The following is a 17,920-nucleotide window of genomic DNA, read 5'->3' as shown; positions in this document are numbered from 1 at the left end:
CCCTCTCAGTTCAGTTCCATTCAGTGCCTGGAAGGTGAGTCATCCTGAAAGTGTGGGGAGATGAATGGTAAAGTGGAATCAAGTGCCAAGGTGCTGGCAGTTCTGTAAGACAGTCTTGTCCATCTTGCACATGATCTCAATGGCTAAGATAAATTGTCATCATATTCTGTAGTACAAAACTGTATGCATGGCAGCAATCCAAAGGACCTCTAAATGCAACTCATGATTAATGATGTCCTCAGGCAGGAAAATACCAGGATGACATATTATTTTTCTCCTGTTCCTGTTGTATTTATACATAACTGAGCTGTTATTCATAGAAGCATTGCTTTGTCTCCTGGCATAAGGTTTTGCAAGTGCTCACTGCCATTTGAAGGCTACATTTTTAATAGTGGTAGATTTATGCCCATCTGGAAAATGCCACATGAAGACCACAGAAGTCTTCTATTAGACCGCATTTTTCTAAAAGTAGCAAGAGATAGGTCATTGAACTTCCCCAATTTTAGGTCATCATCATCTGATATTTTTAAAGGGCTATCCTATTCATTTTTTGAAATTTTATTTTATTTTTAAATTCATAGAACAAAACAAGCATTTCCATAACACAGTACAATAAAAAGGATTGCACATGAAACTGCAAATCTATCATGTACAACTTGCTATTCCTTCCAAATATACAACAGTGATCATGTAAATTTCTTTTTTTTCCTTTTTTTTCCCTTCTCCTTCCCCCACCCTAGAGATGGCTACCATTAGACACAAATGGTTTATATGTGTAAAATTATTCTACACATATTTCTATTTATCAGTTATTTCTCTGAATGCAGGTAGCATCTTTCTTCATATATCCTTTATTTTTAATTTGTTTATTTATAATAGTCAAAATGACTTAGTCACTATTTATTTTTAGTATTATATGCATGGGACTTCTTACTCAAAACCAGCTGAAGAAAAATTACAAAGACAATATTTTTCTTCAGGATTCCTCCATTTCCTGCTGTACATGCTTTCTTCCTTACAGATATCATCTGTCTCCTTGATTCCAGGTGCCGCTGATACCATGTGTCCCACTAGATGCCAAGGGTCTACCACTGTGGCACCCTAGCTGGGTCTGTTCTCCCAGTGGTCTATGCTCTAGTTCTGAGGCCTTCCATCACAACTTACCTATCTTTTGTCCCACTTCCTCAAGGTCCTGGTAGTTCTGATTGCCAATCTGATAAACTAATTTGTCCTGAAGTGTTAATGGTAAATAATGTCTTAGCACGGGGATTCTTAACCTGAGGTCTGAGAACTTTTTAAAAAAAAATTTTGAGCAATCTTTTTCAATACAATTGGTTCTTTTGGAATCCTGTGTATTTTATTTTATGTGTGTGATTAATCTGAGGAGTCCATTTGCTTTGCTAGACTGCCAAAGGGATCCATGACATAAAAAAAGAACCTTTGCTTCAGTGTATTATATTTTCAGGGCAACTTTTAGATTTTAACAGTGGCTTTCAAAGCCCAACTCAAAGAAATGGAATTTCAGGGAAGGAGACAGAGTATTTTGTGCAGGGAAACCTTCAATGCCCTTCAAATCAGCTATCTGAGTCAGAATTTGAACTCAGGTCTTCCTGATTTGAAGTCCAGTACTCTCTGCATTATGGCACCAAGCCTTATCTTTAGATAGTGGTTTAAGATTTAGAAAGTGCTATCCTTACTATCACCCAGTGTGATCAAGTATTATTATCATCATTTTACAGATAATACAACTGAGGCTCAGATAGAGTTAAGTGACTTTCCCAAGCATCTAGTGGGTAAATGTCACAGCTAAAACTTAAACCCAGATTTCTCCTGACATTAACTCCAACATTATTTCTGCCACACCATTCCACCACTCTAATGAAATTAAATTAGAATCAGAAAAATATTATATTTATAGCTGAAAGCTATAACATACTTATATTTAAATATTATATTTAAACTGTGACATTATTAAATATTAATCATATATTAAATAATTAACATAGGAAATGATATTACTTAATTTTATATTACATGATATCATTACACATTAATAATGACATGGTCATATCAAGTAATATATTAAAATTACAATTATTAAATAATATATTTTGTTGTCATTGTTGAGTCATTTTCAGTTGTATCTGATACTGTGAGATCTCATTTGGGGTTTTCTTGACAAAGATACTGGAATGGTTTGCCATTTCCTTCTCCAGCTCATTTTGCAGATGAGGAAACTGAGGGAAACAGGGTTAAGTGACTTGAGCAGAGTCACACATGTCTTCCTGACTCCAGGCCTAGCACTCTATGTACTATGCCACCTAGCTGCCCCAAAGATTATATTAAATTATTAATATTATTACATTTAAAGCATATATATGTACATATATGCCTTAGTGACCATCCCTAAGCCAATTTAATCATTTTGAGTGAGAAAAAGAGGGCCTAGAGACATGAAGTGACTTACCTAGGATCACACAGGTAGCATACATGACTCACTTTAGCCAGCTAGCTCCATCATACTCCAGACCCTACTTCACATTCACATCCCATCTAAGCATCCAATTCCAGGAATCTCCTGGACAGCTGCCCTTCCTCTGTTTCCTCTACATCATTGAATTTCCTGAGACCATGTCCTGGATGTCAGAACTAACTCTCTGACTGGTGAGTCAGTCAGTATAAAAGCACATGGCATATTACATCTAGCCAGCCCCAGACCCTAAAGCTTACTTTGCATCTGTTAGGGATAAGCCTAATGTCAGCACCCTGGTGGCTCAGGTTTAATTTTAGGTAAAATAAGGCACTTGTAAGTCACTGAACAGTTAATGAAAGGAGGTTTATTTTGCCTTAACACAGAAAGGATATGCAACCAGGTGACATAGCTTCTACAGAATCATTCTCACCATGTCTTCTCCATATGAAAATTTTTTGGTTAGTAGAGCAGCATATGGTAACTAGCAGGGTCTTTAGACATTCACCAAACCAGAGGAGTCCATGTAGGAGGAATTTTCTATGCCCTTAAATGATCATGAAGCTTCAAGGGAGGCAGGGGCTCATTAGGTCCAGGGGACACCTTCGTCACCTTTTAGGGAAAACTAATCCTTATTGAGGGCAGCTAGTCACACAGTATGTAGAGTGGTGGGCCTGGAGTCAAGAATACTCATCTTCCTGAGTTCAAATCTAGCCTCAGACACTTATTAGCTGTGTGACCCTAGCCAAGTCACTTCACCCTGTTTGCCTCAGTTTCCTCATCTGTAAAATGAGTTGGAAAAGGAAATGGCAAACCACTTCAGTATCTTTGCCAAGAAAACCCCAAATGGGGTCATGAAGAGTTGGATACGACTGAAGATGATTCAATAACAACAAAAATCCTTATGGAGGGAAAACGGGAGAAACCCTGCTATTATCACAACATGATATCATATCACAACATACCACAATATAACCATCCACTTAGGCCTTGCTTTTACCATTTGGGAGTTAGTGAGAGTGAGTCTGTAAAAGACGCTGTGTCACCCACACCACTCTTGTTCTTGTAACAGTAATCAAATTAAAACTACCAGTACTACTGGATAGGGTGTGTCCTATTATTCTATTTACTATTCTGATGCCTTCTCATATCAAAGCACTCTTCTAGGGCCATCACTCTCTTATATGTGCACTCTCACCCTACTAAAATATAAGCTCCCAGAAGACAACAATTGCCTTGCTTTTGTATCCCCAGCATTAAGAGCACAGTATCTAGCACATAGCAAGTACTAAATAAATGCTTTAGTCAGTCATTCATTTAAGTAGCAAAGCCAGAATTTAAATGCAGCTAGCTTCCTATATTAATATTTTAAGTTTCAATCTCCCAGGAGGGTGTAAACAATAGTTATCAAGCCCTTCTACTCTGAATATAGCATACTTTCTTCTGTACTAAAGACTGATCCCTCCTAGTTAGCTTGCCCAATTGCACTCTGTTCTGTTTCCTTAGTGATGGTACATAATTGGACAGCAATCTTTAAGAGGAGTTCAAAAGGTCAAGAGCAGTTGGTGTTGGCTGTCTTATGAAAGTTGGCTGCCTACATCCATTATAGGGCTTCTTGAAGGAGATGGCCACCTACAGAAAGATGAGCCTAAACCTTAATCTGGTCTTCTGCAGTCTGGGGACCTTGAAGTTGACAAGGCAGAACTGATCTAAAAGTGAAATGCCGATTCAGCAGTCCTTCATCCAGCTTCCTATATTGGTGTTTTAAGTTTCAACCTTCCATTAGGGCGTAACCAATAGTCATAAACTATTGCTGTTGCCTATTTTAAGTTTTTGTTGGTGCGTATTTGGGGGTCTTTTTTATTTCATTTGTGTTGAAGAAATAAATATCTGCTGCTTTTGACAGTGCTGACCACTTTCTCCTCATGGGTACTGTCTTCTTTCTGAGTATTCATGATATAACAGTCCCCAGTTTTTTCTTTCCATTTTTATCTGACTGCTTTTTAACTTCTTTTGTTGGTTAACCATCCATATATGTTAACTGTAGGTGTTCCCCAAGGCTTAGTCCTGAACCCCTTTCTCTTCTTCCTCTACACTCTCATCACTGTAGCACTCATCAGTTCCTCTGGGTTTGCCTATCATCTGTATGCAGATAACTCACAAAGTTACAAATATATATCCAGCAACAATCTTTCACCTGAGCTTCAGTCCCATGTCACCATTTGCTTATTGGGCATTTCAAACTTGACGTCCAAAAGACATTTCAAAGTCATTATGTACAATTGTGATCCATTATCTTTCCCTTCAAACCCTCCCTACTACCACTTACCTATTTTTGTTTAGAGTAGCACCATTCTTCCAGTCTTTCAGGTTTGTAACCTTGGCATGATCCTGAATTCCTCATTTTCTCCCATCCTACCTATCTAGTCAGTTACTAAATCTTGCCATTTCTACCTCTGAAATGTTTATTTCATCTGACTCTTTCTACTCACCTCAGTTCAGGTCTTTGCCTTCTCTCATCTAGATACATTGCAACAGCCTCTTAACTGGACTTCCTGCCTCACGTCTTTCACCACCCTAGTCCATCCTACAACACTACAGACAAAGTCATTTTCCATGTACAGATTTTACCATGTCTCTCCCCTTCTCTATCATCTGTAATAGCTTCCTGTTGCCTCTAAGATAAAATATCCTCTGTTTAGCTTTTAAATTTGTTCACAACCTGGCTCCAACTTATCTTTCCAAACTCACTGGACATTCATTATTCTCCTTTCTATTCTCTGCAATTCAGTCAAAATGGTCTTATCTCTGTTCCTCACATGCAACAATCTGTCTGTCTCTTATTTCTGTGCCTTTCTCCTGGCCATCCCATTTACCTCGAATAAGCTGTTCCTTATCTCGGTCACATAGAATCATTCTCCTCCTTTAAGATGTAACTCAAGTATGGTCTTCTGCACCATCTTTCTGATCCTGCCAACTGCTATTGCCCTGCCTTCCAAACTAACTTGTGTTTAACTACTTTGCATACACTTTATATTTATCCTGTACATCTTTTTTAAATGTACTTGTCTTCTCTTCCATTAGAAAGTATGTTTCTTGCAAGTAGGGATTTTTTTTTCATTCTTTGCATTTGTATCCCCAGCACCAAGGACAGTGCCTGGTAAATAGTATGAGTTTAACAAATAAGTGTTGATTGATTGAATTGCTTTCTAACTGATTTTTGCACCTCAAGTCTCTTCCCACTGCTATCCAATCCTTCACTCAATTATCAAAATGATTTTCCTAAAGTTTAGTCTGTTCATGCCACCCCCTTACTCAATAAATTCTATGGTTCTCTGTTGCCTCCAGAATCAAAGCACTTTGTTGCCTGTCTCTGTGTCTTCATACAGGCAAACCCCCATGCACAGAATTGACTCCCTCTCATGTCCACTTCCTAGAATCTCTCTCTTCCTTCAAGATACAGCTCAAGTACTATCTTCTGCATAATCCCTCAACTATTAATACCATCCCTCTCAAACTATTGTATTTAGCTATTTTGGCTAGGTGGCACAGTGGATAGAGGCTCTGGGAGTTCAAATTTGGCCCAAGACTCTTATTAGCTGTGTAATCCTGCCTCAGTTTCCCCATCTATAAAATGGGAATAATAATAGCACCTACTTCCCAGAGTTGTTGTGAGGATCAAGTGAGATAATAATTGTAATGCACTTAGCACAATGCTAGGCACACAGTAAGTGCTATGTAAATGTTAGATATTATTATTTTTATCTGCTACATACTCCTAAATTTGACTGTTGTCTTCCCTATTAGGGTGTATGCATCTTAGGGAAAGGGATTATTTTGTTCTTTGTATTTATATCATTCACTTCACCTAGCACAGTGCTTGGCATCTAGTCAGCTCTTACTAAATGCTTATTAACTGTTTGATATAGATGCAAGCCTTGGGGGTCTTGGAATCAGTCCTCTACCAAGAGAGTGATGGTCACCAAAAACCAAGTATATTTGAGAGCACAGGCTTGAGCAAAAGTGAGACTTGTTACTCCATACACAAGATACGGTTCTTGGCTTTGAAGTGGGTTTTCACTGTGAAATTCAAAGACTATGTGTATGAAGCAAAGTTACATGTGTGAACTGACAACAATCCACTGACATTCTGACCACTGCCAAATTAGACACTGTTTGCCACAGATGGGTAGCAGCACCAGCCTGTTATGTATTCAGCATTCACTACCCACCAAGGAAGACTAATGTGGATGCTGATGTCCTGTCCCAAGGGATACATGATATCAAAGCTAGATGATACCTAAAGAAAGAGTGCAGACTACATGAGACACCTAAAGAGTTGGGCTGCAAGTGAATGGCAAATGCAGCTGGAAGTTTGGGCTTTCTACCAGAAGGCATGCCAGCAGAATGGGTGATCTGGCTTTACTGAATGAACCGTCTTTGCTTCCGTTGTCTGGGCATGACTGGTGGAGAGAGCAGATGGCTGATGAGGGAGTGTGAGAAGTGAAACAAACCAAGAAGTGAGGTAGGGATGCAAAAGCACTCTCCTTCCAGGCCTGTGGAGGTAGCATGCTGCTGAGAAAACAGCAGAAGTTGATGCTATGCGCTGGAATTCTATACTGGACTGACACTGATTCCCCACACATACATCATCCAGGAAGCCCTTGGTGCTACCCAGAACATAGCACTCCATGGCCAGGAAAGCTTTACACAATGACTTTGGACACATGGGTCAAGAGACAAGTTTAAAACTAATAAGAAACAGATATTACTGGCTCAACATGATTCAGATGTTGCCAAGAAGTGTGCAACGTGTTCATTATGGGTTAAGAAAAACAGTATCAATTTGCATGGCATATTTAAAGAACATAGCAAACTTTTAGAACTTCTCCTGCATTGATTCCTTATCTCTTGAACATGATAGTAAGAAAATAAGCCATATATTGGTGGTGACTGACCACTTCACAAGATATGTACAGGTGTACTCTGCCAGGAAGCAGAAATCTGCTTTAGCTGTTAAAATGTTATGGAAACAATATTTCTTGAATATATATATTCCCTGTCAGGATCCATTCAGACCAATGCAAAGACTTTGAAAACACACTATTAAAGGAGATGTTAGCTTTGGTTGGCATTCAAAAGTCTAAAACTACATTTTAGCACCTCCAAAGGGACCCATAACTGTCTGCGTGTTTCAAATGAACATTGCTTATGATTTCAGGGACATTAAAGCCAGAGAAAAGTATCAGTGGAGTCAGCATGTTGAATTCTTAGTACGGGATATACTACTTTACCAGGCTTTCATCCTACCTCACAATATTTGAGTACAATATGCCTATTTTTTTGGTTTTGTTTTGTTCTTGGAGAAAATCAGGGTTAAATGACTTGCCAAGGATCACATAGTAAGAGTCTGAGGCAGGATTTGAACTTAGATCCTCCAGGGTCTAGGGCTGGCGATCTATCCACTGTACCACCTAACTGCCCTTCCTACTTCTTGACTTGTGCTTTGGAGTCTCTGAGGATAGAGAGGTTGTAAACACTCAAAACAATAGAGAGACAAGCTAAAAGAAGCTTACCAGCTAGCTACAATGTCCACGAGTTCTGTCAGAAAGATCAACAGTATGATGTTAGAATTGGTTATTAAGATTTTTAACAAGGAGACAGTTTTGTGGAAAAATCTTGGTGTTCTTAGTATACACAAGTTACAAAATAGATGGAAAGTTATGCTCTACCAAGTGATGGAGACAATGGGCAATTTGCCTGTTTTCAGAATAGCCCCAGAGCCTGTGGGAGGCCCCATATAGACACTTTGCCACAACCATTTATTACTTATAAAGAAGTTGGTTAGGCTGTCTTATGAACAAGTAAAGAATGATGGGCACTTACTTTAACAGACTCCAATCAAAAGAGACCACAAGAAGTAGTGCAAAGACTGTCTAAACCAGACAATGTCTCACAAATAGACATTTCAGGTGAAAAAGATCCATCAGTTCAAATAAAGGAGAGAACTGCACCTACAGGCAATGTCTTTCCTGTCTACGATTTTAGCTGTAGAGATTCCTATGGTAGAAACACACCCCATGGAATATCATAACATCCCACACGAATACTTGTTCATGTTCTTGGATATGTATGTACTACTATGACATGTACATGTAACTTGTCCCACATATAGTTAGATCTGTAGTCACGGAAGCAGTCTATCGAGGCTGGGATGTCCACAAGTTCAGGTTTAGGAAGAGAGGACCAGAGTTCTGATGAAGATTATGATTCATTTTGGAGAAGATAGGTCTCAGGAGAACTGGATCTATCTGTTGTTGGGGTTCAGTCCAACTCTTAACCCCATTTGGGGTTTTCTTGGCAGAGATAATGGAGTGGTTCACCACTTCCTTTTTCTACTCATTTTACAGATGAGGAAACTGAGGCAAACAGGGTTAAGTGACTTGGCCAGGGTCACACAGCTAGTAAGTGTCTATGACCAGATTTGAACTCAGGAACACGAGTCTTCCTAACTCCAGTTCCAGCATTCTATCCATGGCACCACTTAGCTGTCCAATCTACCTGACCCATGACCAAATCAACTTTTAATGCTATGGGAAGCAGAGAAGTATTCACACATGTAGCCAATGATAATGTTAATGTTTATCCATGTAATAATAATGCCTTCTTTGATTGCATATGTTCATTGATTCGTGTGTTAACTACTTTTTTTGAGTATGCTTCTCTTTGATCTTTTTTGCTGTTCATATTTATTTTCTTACGTTACTCTCATGCACATATTGTCGATGTGTTTGTTAGCGATCCATAGTTTTGCTACTTGTTTGTATATACACTTATCCCTTCTGCATCCTGACTTTCCCCATTGTGGTTTCTATATATTGCGGGTTGGCATAAGAAATTACTGTAAATGGGAATTTTAGGGGAGTTTTGTGGAAGCTGCAGATGACACACAAAGGCCAGCAGACAACACAGCTTTGCCCTACATATATCCTATGAACAAATATTCAACCCAAATCTTATAATAAGGCACTGTTAACAAGAGAAAAAGAAAAAAATTCACTTCTCTGGTATAAAAGGGGGGCCAAAAATTTTTTTGCAGATTTTCCAGATTGCTTTGGGGGTAGGCGGGGCACTGCAACCCTAGCCTGCACGATGTGGAAGGGATAAATGTATATTATTCCTGCACGTATTGTCATTTTGAAGGCCTGCTGTTGTTATTTCCATCTGCTTTGCTGTTAGGAATACTCGTTCATATTCTTTGGATATGCATGTACTACTATGACATGCACATGTGGCTTGTCCCACATGTAATTTAAATCTGTAGTCACTGAAGCAGTCCGTCAAGCAATGCTTTAAAATGTGCTATGTCTAGAGTGCTGGACCTACAGTCAGGAAGAGCTGAATTCAGATCTGGCCCCTAGAAACTTACTAGCTCTGACACTGAGTTAGTTGCTTAACCTCTGTCTGCCTCAGTTTTTTACATCTGTAAAATGGGGATAATAGCACCTATCTCCCAAGGTGGTCATAAGGATCAAATGAGATAAATACAAAGCCCTTTGCCAACCTTAAAGCACTATATAAATGCAAGCCCTTATTAGCATGGGAGGCTGGAAATAAGCAAGCACTATGAGAGGACCCAAGGAACTCAGTCAACACCACCAAGGGGAAGCTTCTGCACTCCTATCACAAAGAGAAAGAGCACAGATGAGATAGTGCAGAGAGACAACAACCCACCTTATCCTAGCCCCAGCCCCTGAGGTGGAGCAACTTTAGCTTTGCCACTTCTAAGTGGGAGGAGACCAGGAGGCTGTGGCTGCAGTATCAGGACCCTGTGATCAAGTCGGAGCATAAGCCAGCCAGTTGGCTGTGGAGTGCTGTCCTCATTGTTTTTTGGAGAGGGACTTCGATGCATTCTCAGTCTCTTTCCCACCCTCTCATTCAGTATACTTTGTTCAGTTGTGTCTGACTCTTTGTGGGTTTTCTTGGTGAAGATACTGGAGTGGTTTGCCATTTTCTTCTCCAGCTCATTTTACAGATGAGGAAATGAGGCAAACAGGGTTAAGTGACTTGGTCAGGGTCACACAGCTAGGAAGTGTGGAGGCCAGATTTGAACTCAGGAAGATGAGTGTTTCTGACTTCAGGCCCAACGCTCTATCCACTGCACCACCAAACTGCCCAAGTATATCTAGTAAAGACAAAGTAAAGAAGGGAAGGCTAAAAGAGCACTCACAAAGGGGAGGGGAGGAGGTTTGGACCAGGAAAGGCCATATAAAGAAGACTGCACTTGAGCTATTGAATGAAAGGATTTATGGAAGCATTACTTCAAATAGCCAGCTTTCTTAATGAACTGAAAAATAATATTTCAGATACTAGGTCTACATGCAAGCAGCCCTAGATCTGGAGTCAGAGGACCTGGCTTCGACATTGGGACTCTGCTACCACAGGCCATAGGCAAATCACACCTTGGCGGGGATGGGGCTCAGTTTCCTTATATGTAAAATTGAGAAATCCTGCCCATCTTGAAATCTATGACACTAAGACACTATGATGAGATGATCTCTGAGGTACCTACTAGCTCTAAATCCATGATCCCAGGAACATACCATTGTGTAAAATCAGCAATATCAGTGCTACATTTTGCTTTGTGTGGGAGGAACTGGGGATGAGATAGCAGGTCTCAAAAGCTGATTATTAAATTTTCAGCGTGAGCATTTATGTCTCAGAAATCAACAAATACTACTAATCTGGGCTTAAATTTTGTCAGTTGCAATTTGATACACTACTCCTATGTGGAAAAGGTGGCAGAAACAAAACAAGAGAGGTGAGCAGAAGGGGCAACTAGGTGGCGCAGTGGATAGAGCACCGGCCCTGAAGTCAGGAGGACCTGAGTTCAAATCCGGCCTCAAACCAAATACTTGACACATACTAGCTATGTGACCTTGGGCAAGTCACTTAACCCCGATTGCCTCACTAAAAAAAAAAAAAAAAAAACTAAAAAAAATTTTAAAAAAAGAGAGGTGAGCAGAAAGAAGTTTGGCTCTTAAGGAACAGTACTTGGGTTGAGAAAGAAGAGGTGATGAAAAATTGGAAACAAATAAAAGAGGCAAAGGGAAAAGAGGACATAGACGAATGGGAAGGAGGCATAGATTAACAGGCATTTGTTTTCTTAATTTTCCAGACTTCCACGAGTGATAGAGAAAATATTGATAATACAGATTAAACTTAAAAGTGTGTCTGGAGTGCTTCCCCCCGCCCCAGAAAGCCAGTTGTTAAACATTTACCAGAACATCCCTGCATGAAAGGCAGTTTGTCATTTACTTTCTCAAATGCATTGCCTCTTGCATTTTGGGGGTTAATAAGCCCTACTGTTGTTTGTTCTTTCTTCTCAAAGGAGACCAATGATATCATGAGGGTGATATCTTGATTTGCACATGACTTGGATTTAAGTGAGGCAGAACTTCGCAAAGTCATCAGCCTCACTCTCTCCTCCAGAGTCAAACAAGTCCAGTGACTGGTGATGGCCTGGGATGCAGCGCTTAACCGTGGCCTAGCCTTTCATCAGCAAACCTGTCTCTCTCAATGATCTTGACAATTCCGGCTGTCATTATTTGTTTCACGTGGGTTCTTTCCCTTAGAGTAATAATATCTTCAGTTTTGCATGAATGATAAGATTTCATATATTCTTCTGTGTTGGCTCATTGAATATTCATGTTTTGCTTATACTGGGTGGCATCTGTTTGGGAATCTGTGCTAGGATTTCAAAGTATATAAAAGCAGGAAGGAGAGACACGGTCTTCTGTGGTGGATAGAAAGCTGGTCTTAGAGCCAGGAAGACCTGAGTTATTTTTTTTTAAACAAATATTTATTAAGTGCTTACTCTGTGCCAGGCACTGTGCTTTAAAAATATTCTCATTTGATCCTAACAGCCTGGAAAGTATGTGCTATTATTATCCCCATTTTACAGAATGAGGAAGCTAATACAGATTTGTCCAGGGTTACCCAGCTAGTTAGTTTCTGACTCCAAATTTGAACTCGGGTCTTCCTGACTCCAAGTCCACAGATCTATTCACTGTGCTAATTAGCTGCCTCTAAGCAGCTAGATAGAGACTCTGTGACCTTAAGCAAGTCATTTATTGCCTGATTCATTTCCTCATCTGAGTGTTCTCTAAACCAATGATATCATAGGCCCAGTCCCCACCCCTATAAAAGCAGCAAATAGAAACAATTGAGCTGGTGCTATGCATTGTGGGCAAAAATCATATATCGGAGATGAAGAAAGTGATGCTTGTGATGCTTGGCCAAACATGGTAAGATGACTGAGCAAGGACTAAAATGAATATAAAGCAACCTTAAGGGGGCAGCTCGGTGGCAGTGAATAGAGTAAGGCCTTAGACCAAACACTTAACACTTACTAGCTGTATGACCCTGGGCAAGTCACTTAACCCCAAATGCCTAAAAAAAAAAAAGAAAGAAAGAAAGAAAGCAGTCTTAAAACACACTTTTTCAGTGTCCTCCTTCTCCCATGAAAATCAGAATTTGGCTTTTGGGGAGTGGGGGGTGTTGAATGACAAAAATGTCTCATTTTCCTTTTCATTAGCACATTCTGACCTTTATTGCTCTGTGTCCTTCTCATTCATCTATGCCCTCTTTTTCCTTTGCCTCTTTTATTTCTTTCCATTTTTCATCACTGCTTCTTTCTCAGCCCAAGCACCATTCCTTCAGGGCCAAGCTTCTTTCTGCTCACCTCTCTTGTTTCGTTTCTGCCAGCTTCCCTACACAGGAGTAGTGTATCAAACTACAATTGGCAAGATCTCCTGACGGCTTGATGTTGCTACTCTACTGTCAGGAAAATTACATAGATGTTTATCTCATTCATTTCACCTTGCTACTGTTAAATTTTGAGCCAAGTTTCTTTAGAAGACATACCAATTAATATTTATTGAGTGTCCACTGGCCACATAACACTGTATTAGTCTCAGTGAATGAAGGCAATTTCCCAAAGCATTTGGCAGGGGCCAGTAGGGCATTCTTTAGGATGCTTTTAAGATTATGATGGGCATGGAGGGAAGCAGCACTGTTGGTTAGTATGGTGGAGAGGGTAACTAGTGATTTTTCTTCCAAGAACCTTAAAGCGCTTCACAAAGACAGTCTCATCCATCATAACAACAGCCCAATAAATGAGGAAAGGTAATGCAAATGTCATCTAAGTCTCATGGCTGAGAAAATAAGCCTCACTAATGTGGATTGGTCTAAAATCTCAATGCGTGTCATAGAGCAAAAAGAGATAGAATGATGCTCTGGTCTCCTGGAATCTTATAGGTTTTCCAGATGTTGAGTGACAGAGTGAAAGACAGGCAGCCTGTGGGTCTGGGGTTTATGAAACAAAATGAAATATTAGAAGAAAGGAGGAGAAACAGAGAAGGTGTGAAAGGAAAATGAAATAAGTGAAAATGAAACAATTCTGTTCTGCTATTGGAATGGAGAAGCAAAGAAGCAAAATATTATCAGATTCATCAATAATATTATTAATGTGATTCTGTACTATATGGAAATATTATATAATATATAAATATATTGTAATATAATAAATGTGATATATACCAAATATATAAATGTGTTTATATATCACATGGTTACACATTATAAATAAGAATACATAATAAAATTATTGATATATAAATATATATTGAAATAAATAAATAACAAATACTAAATAAATCTATCTAATAGATAGTAGGATAGAACACTGCAACTGAAGACAGAAAAACTTGAGTTCAAATCTGGTTCCAGACACATACCACCTGTATGACCCTCTGCAAGTCACTTAACCTCTTTCTGCCTCATTTCCCTCATCTGTAAAATGGGGATAATAATAGCACCTACCTCCCAGGATTGTTGTGAGGATCAAATGAGATGATATTAATAAAGCTCTTGGCAAACCTTAAAGTGCTATATAAATGCTGGCTGTTATTATTCTGTTACTAATATCATAACATTATGATTATGATTATAATATTATGTTATTAATATTATGCAACACCTTTGCTAGATACATTAAAAACTAATGGATACACGGAGCCTCTTTGATCTCTAGGATTGTAAATATTTTTTAATCCTTGGATTCAGTTCAATTCAATGCAACAATTATTAATTGAGTGCCTGCTGTGTACACTAGAGTTGTAGAGGACAGTGGGATGCACAAGAATTAATTCCTGCCCTTTGTTTGTTGTTGTTGTTGCTGAGTTGTTTTTCAGTCTTCTCTGACTCTTCTTGACCCCATTTGGGGTTTTCTTGGCACTGGAATGGTTTGTTTTACAATTCATTTTACAGCTGAAGAAACTGAGGCAACCAGGGTTAAGTGACTTGCCTAGGGTCACATAGCTAGCAAGTGTCTGAGGCTGGATTTGAACTCAGGAAGAGGAATGAAGAAGTGTAGTGGTAGTTCACCCCTACAGGCAATTAGAAAGGGACATAGTGGGCATGAACCCATTGCATGCCAAGAAATATACTGTGAATGAAGAATTATGTTGGAGAAAAAAAGGACCATGACACCAGGAAGGAGATATAATGACTTGAAAATGAATTGGATTTAAGTGAGGCAGGGCTGTGTAAAGTCACCCGCCTCATTCTCTCCTCCACAGCCATCTGGATCCAGGGGTGAGATGAGGATCAGGAAAAAGGAAAAACCCTGGACTTTCCCACAGCGCCAAATGTCTGGGTTGCCCTGAGGCTATAATCCCATCAACTGGCCTTTCTTTGTTGCTACACCCAATCTCCCTATTTTCTGTTACCCTTAACCTAGCCTAGCCCTCTATTGTTTTACCTCCCTAAATCCCCAGCCACTTCCCACCCTTAATCCTATCTAGGCTTCATTCTCCCTTGGCCACCCCTGGAGTTCTATTACCTCATAGACTACTTGGCCACTCCTAGATCCCTCCCATAGTCTTTCTGTATATAAGGTCCATCTTTTCTTCATTAAGATGCTCAGATTCTTAAAATCTAGCCAATAGCTTAGTAACATTCAGACTCCTTAAGAGTCTGCCCAATATGATGAATGTTCGAATAAACCTTGTCTTTGACTGAAAAAAAAAAGAGAGATATAGCTCAGGACAACTAGAGATGGCCCTGGATGCAGTAGGATACCTTGGCCTAAGGTCTTTCCCAGGTCTCAGTTTGACTGAGGCAACACCCATTCAGTGATCAAGGCTAGGTAAAAACGATGCCAAAAAATGGCTTCTTCTACCTAGTGAAAAAAAAAAAATCTGGGAGGGGAAGGCCCTCAGGGTTTCTGACCACAGCAGAAACAATTGCTATTTATACTCACTCTGAGAGATCAGAATCCAAACAATGACCAAGTAAGGTTTGGGCTGGGACCTATTGTTGGCCAATCAAGGAGAGCCAGAGTGATTTGGGTTTAAGGCATGGTCCATAAAAGAGAAATCTATGCTGTCAACTCCATGATATTTTTCAAGTTTCAGCAATCAAAACTTGTATTCCTTTGGGCAGAGTACTTGCAGATAAGGGTATGATACCCTATGTGGACAGAGGGAGAAGAGGGAAGAATGGAAGGAAGGAAGGAGGGAAGGAGCTACATTGCCCAATGGAACTGGCCAGTTGGGTCCCTTGTAAGGCATCTACCACTACTCACAGGTTGTTGTTTGTCCTTCATTCTCAGAGAGGACCATGATATCAGTAAAGAGATGTCATGATTTGCAAGTAAATTGGATTTAACTGAGGCAGGCCTGTGCAAAATCACCAGCCTCACTCTCTCCTCCAGAGCCATCTGGGTCCAGTGGCAAGATATACATCAGGATGACTAGAGATGGCTCCAGATGTAGTGGGACACCTTGGCCTTTTTAAGCTAAGGTCTTTCCCAGGTTTCAGTTTGTCTGAGGCAACATCCAATCAGTGATTAAGGTTAGGTAAGAAATGAGGCAAAGAATGGCCTCTTTTACCTTGTCAAAAAAAGAAAAGAAAAGAAAAGAAAATCAATCTGGGAGGAGAAGGCCCTCACATTTTCTGTCCACAACAGAAACAATTGCTATTTACACTCACTCTGAGCCATCAGAATCCAAACAATGACCAAGTAAGGTTTGTACTGGGACCTATTGTTGGTGAATCAAGGAGAGCCAGAGTGATTTGGGTTTAAGGCATGGTCCATAAAAGAGAAATGTATCTTGTCAACTCCATGATATCTTTCAAGTTTCAGCAATCAAAATTTATATTCCTTTGGGCAGAGCACTTGCAGGTAAGGGTATGATACCCTGTATGGACAGAGGGAGAGGAGGGAGAGAAAAGAGGGAAAAAAGGAAGGAAGGAAGGAAGGAGGAAAGGAGGAATGAAAGAAGGGAGGAGAGAATGAGCTGCATTGCCCAACTGGAATTGGCCAGTTGGGTCCCTAGTGGGGCAGCTACTACTACTCACAGGTTGTTGTTTGTCCTTCATTCTCAGAGAGGGCCATGACATCAGGAAAGAGATGTCATGACTTGCAAGTGGATTGGATTTAACTGAGGCAGGGGCCGTGCAAAATCACCAGCCTCATTCTCTCTCCTGAGCCATTGGGGTCCAATGGCAAGATATAGATCAGGATGACTAGAGATAGCCCAGACTAGAAATCTAGCCTGTAAACCTTAAGATCCCTTGCTAAGTTTCAGTGATCAAAATTTATATTCCTTTGGGCACAGCATCCACAGTTAAGGGTATGATACCCTATATGGACAGAGGGAGAGGAAGGAAGAAGGAAAAGAAAGAAGGAAGGAAAGAAGGAGGAAGGGAGGGAAGCAGGGAAGGAGGGAGGAATTACATGGCTCAACTGGAGCTAGCCAGTTAGGTCCCCAGTGGGGCAGTACTACTCCTCACAGGTTACTGTTTGTCCTTCACTCTCAAAGAGGACTATGACATCAGGAAGGAGATGTCATGATTTGCAAATGAATCAGATTTAAGTAAGCTGTGCAAAGTCACCAGCCTCACTCTCCTCCTGAGCCATCTGGGTCCAGTGGCAAGATATAGATCAGAACGACTGGAGATGGCCCCCTGGAGAAGGGGAATAAAAGTATCAAAGACACATTGGACTGAAAAAATAAGATAGGCTGGTCATATCATAAGAGTGAGAGATAACCAATGATAAGCCTACGTGCTTCATTGGTATTGATGAAATTTCAAGATATGAAATTTATTATAACTTGCATTTATGTAGCACTTCAAAGTTTGCAAAGTACTTTAGAGATGTATCATTTTATCCTCAAAACAAGCCTGGGAAGCAGGTGCTGTTATTGTTGTTCTCATTTCACAGATAAGGAAACTGAGGCAGAAAGAAGTTAAGTGACTTGCCCAGGGTCACACAAAGTGAGTGGCTGAAGCTGGTTCAGACTCAGGTCTTCTTGACTGAAGATCTAGAGCTCTATCTACTGTGCCACCCTAGCTGCCTCTGGGTAGGGTGGATACCTTGTG

This window comes from Vombatus ursinus, unplaced genomic scaffold (assembly GCF_900497805.2).
Source record: "Vombatus ursinus unplaced genomic scaffold, bare-nosed wombat genome assembly UNPS02010320.1, whole genome shotgun sequence".
NCBI classification, from domain to species: Eukaryota; Metazoa; Chordata; class Mammalia; order Diprotodontia; family Vombatidae; genus Vombatus; species Vombatus ursinus.
Note: the sequence above shows the minus strand (reverse complement) of the source record.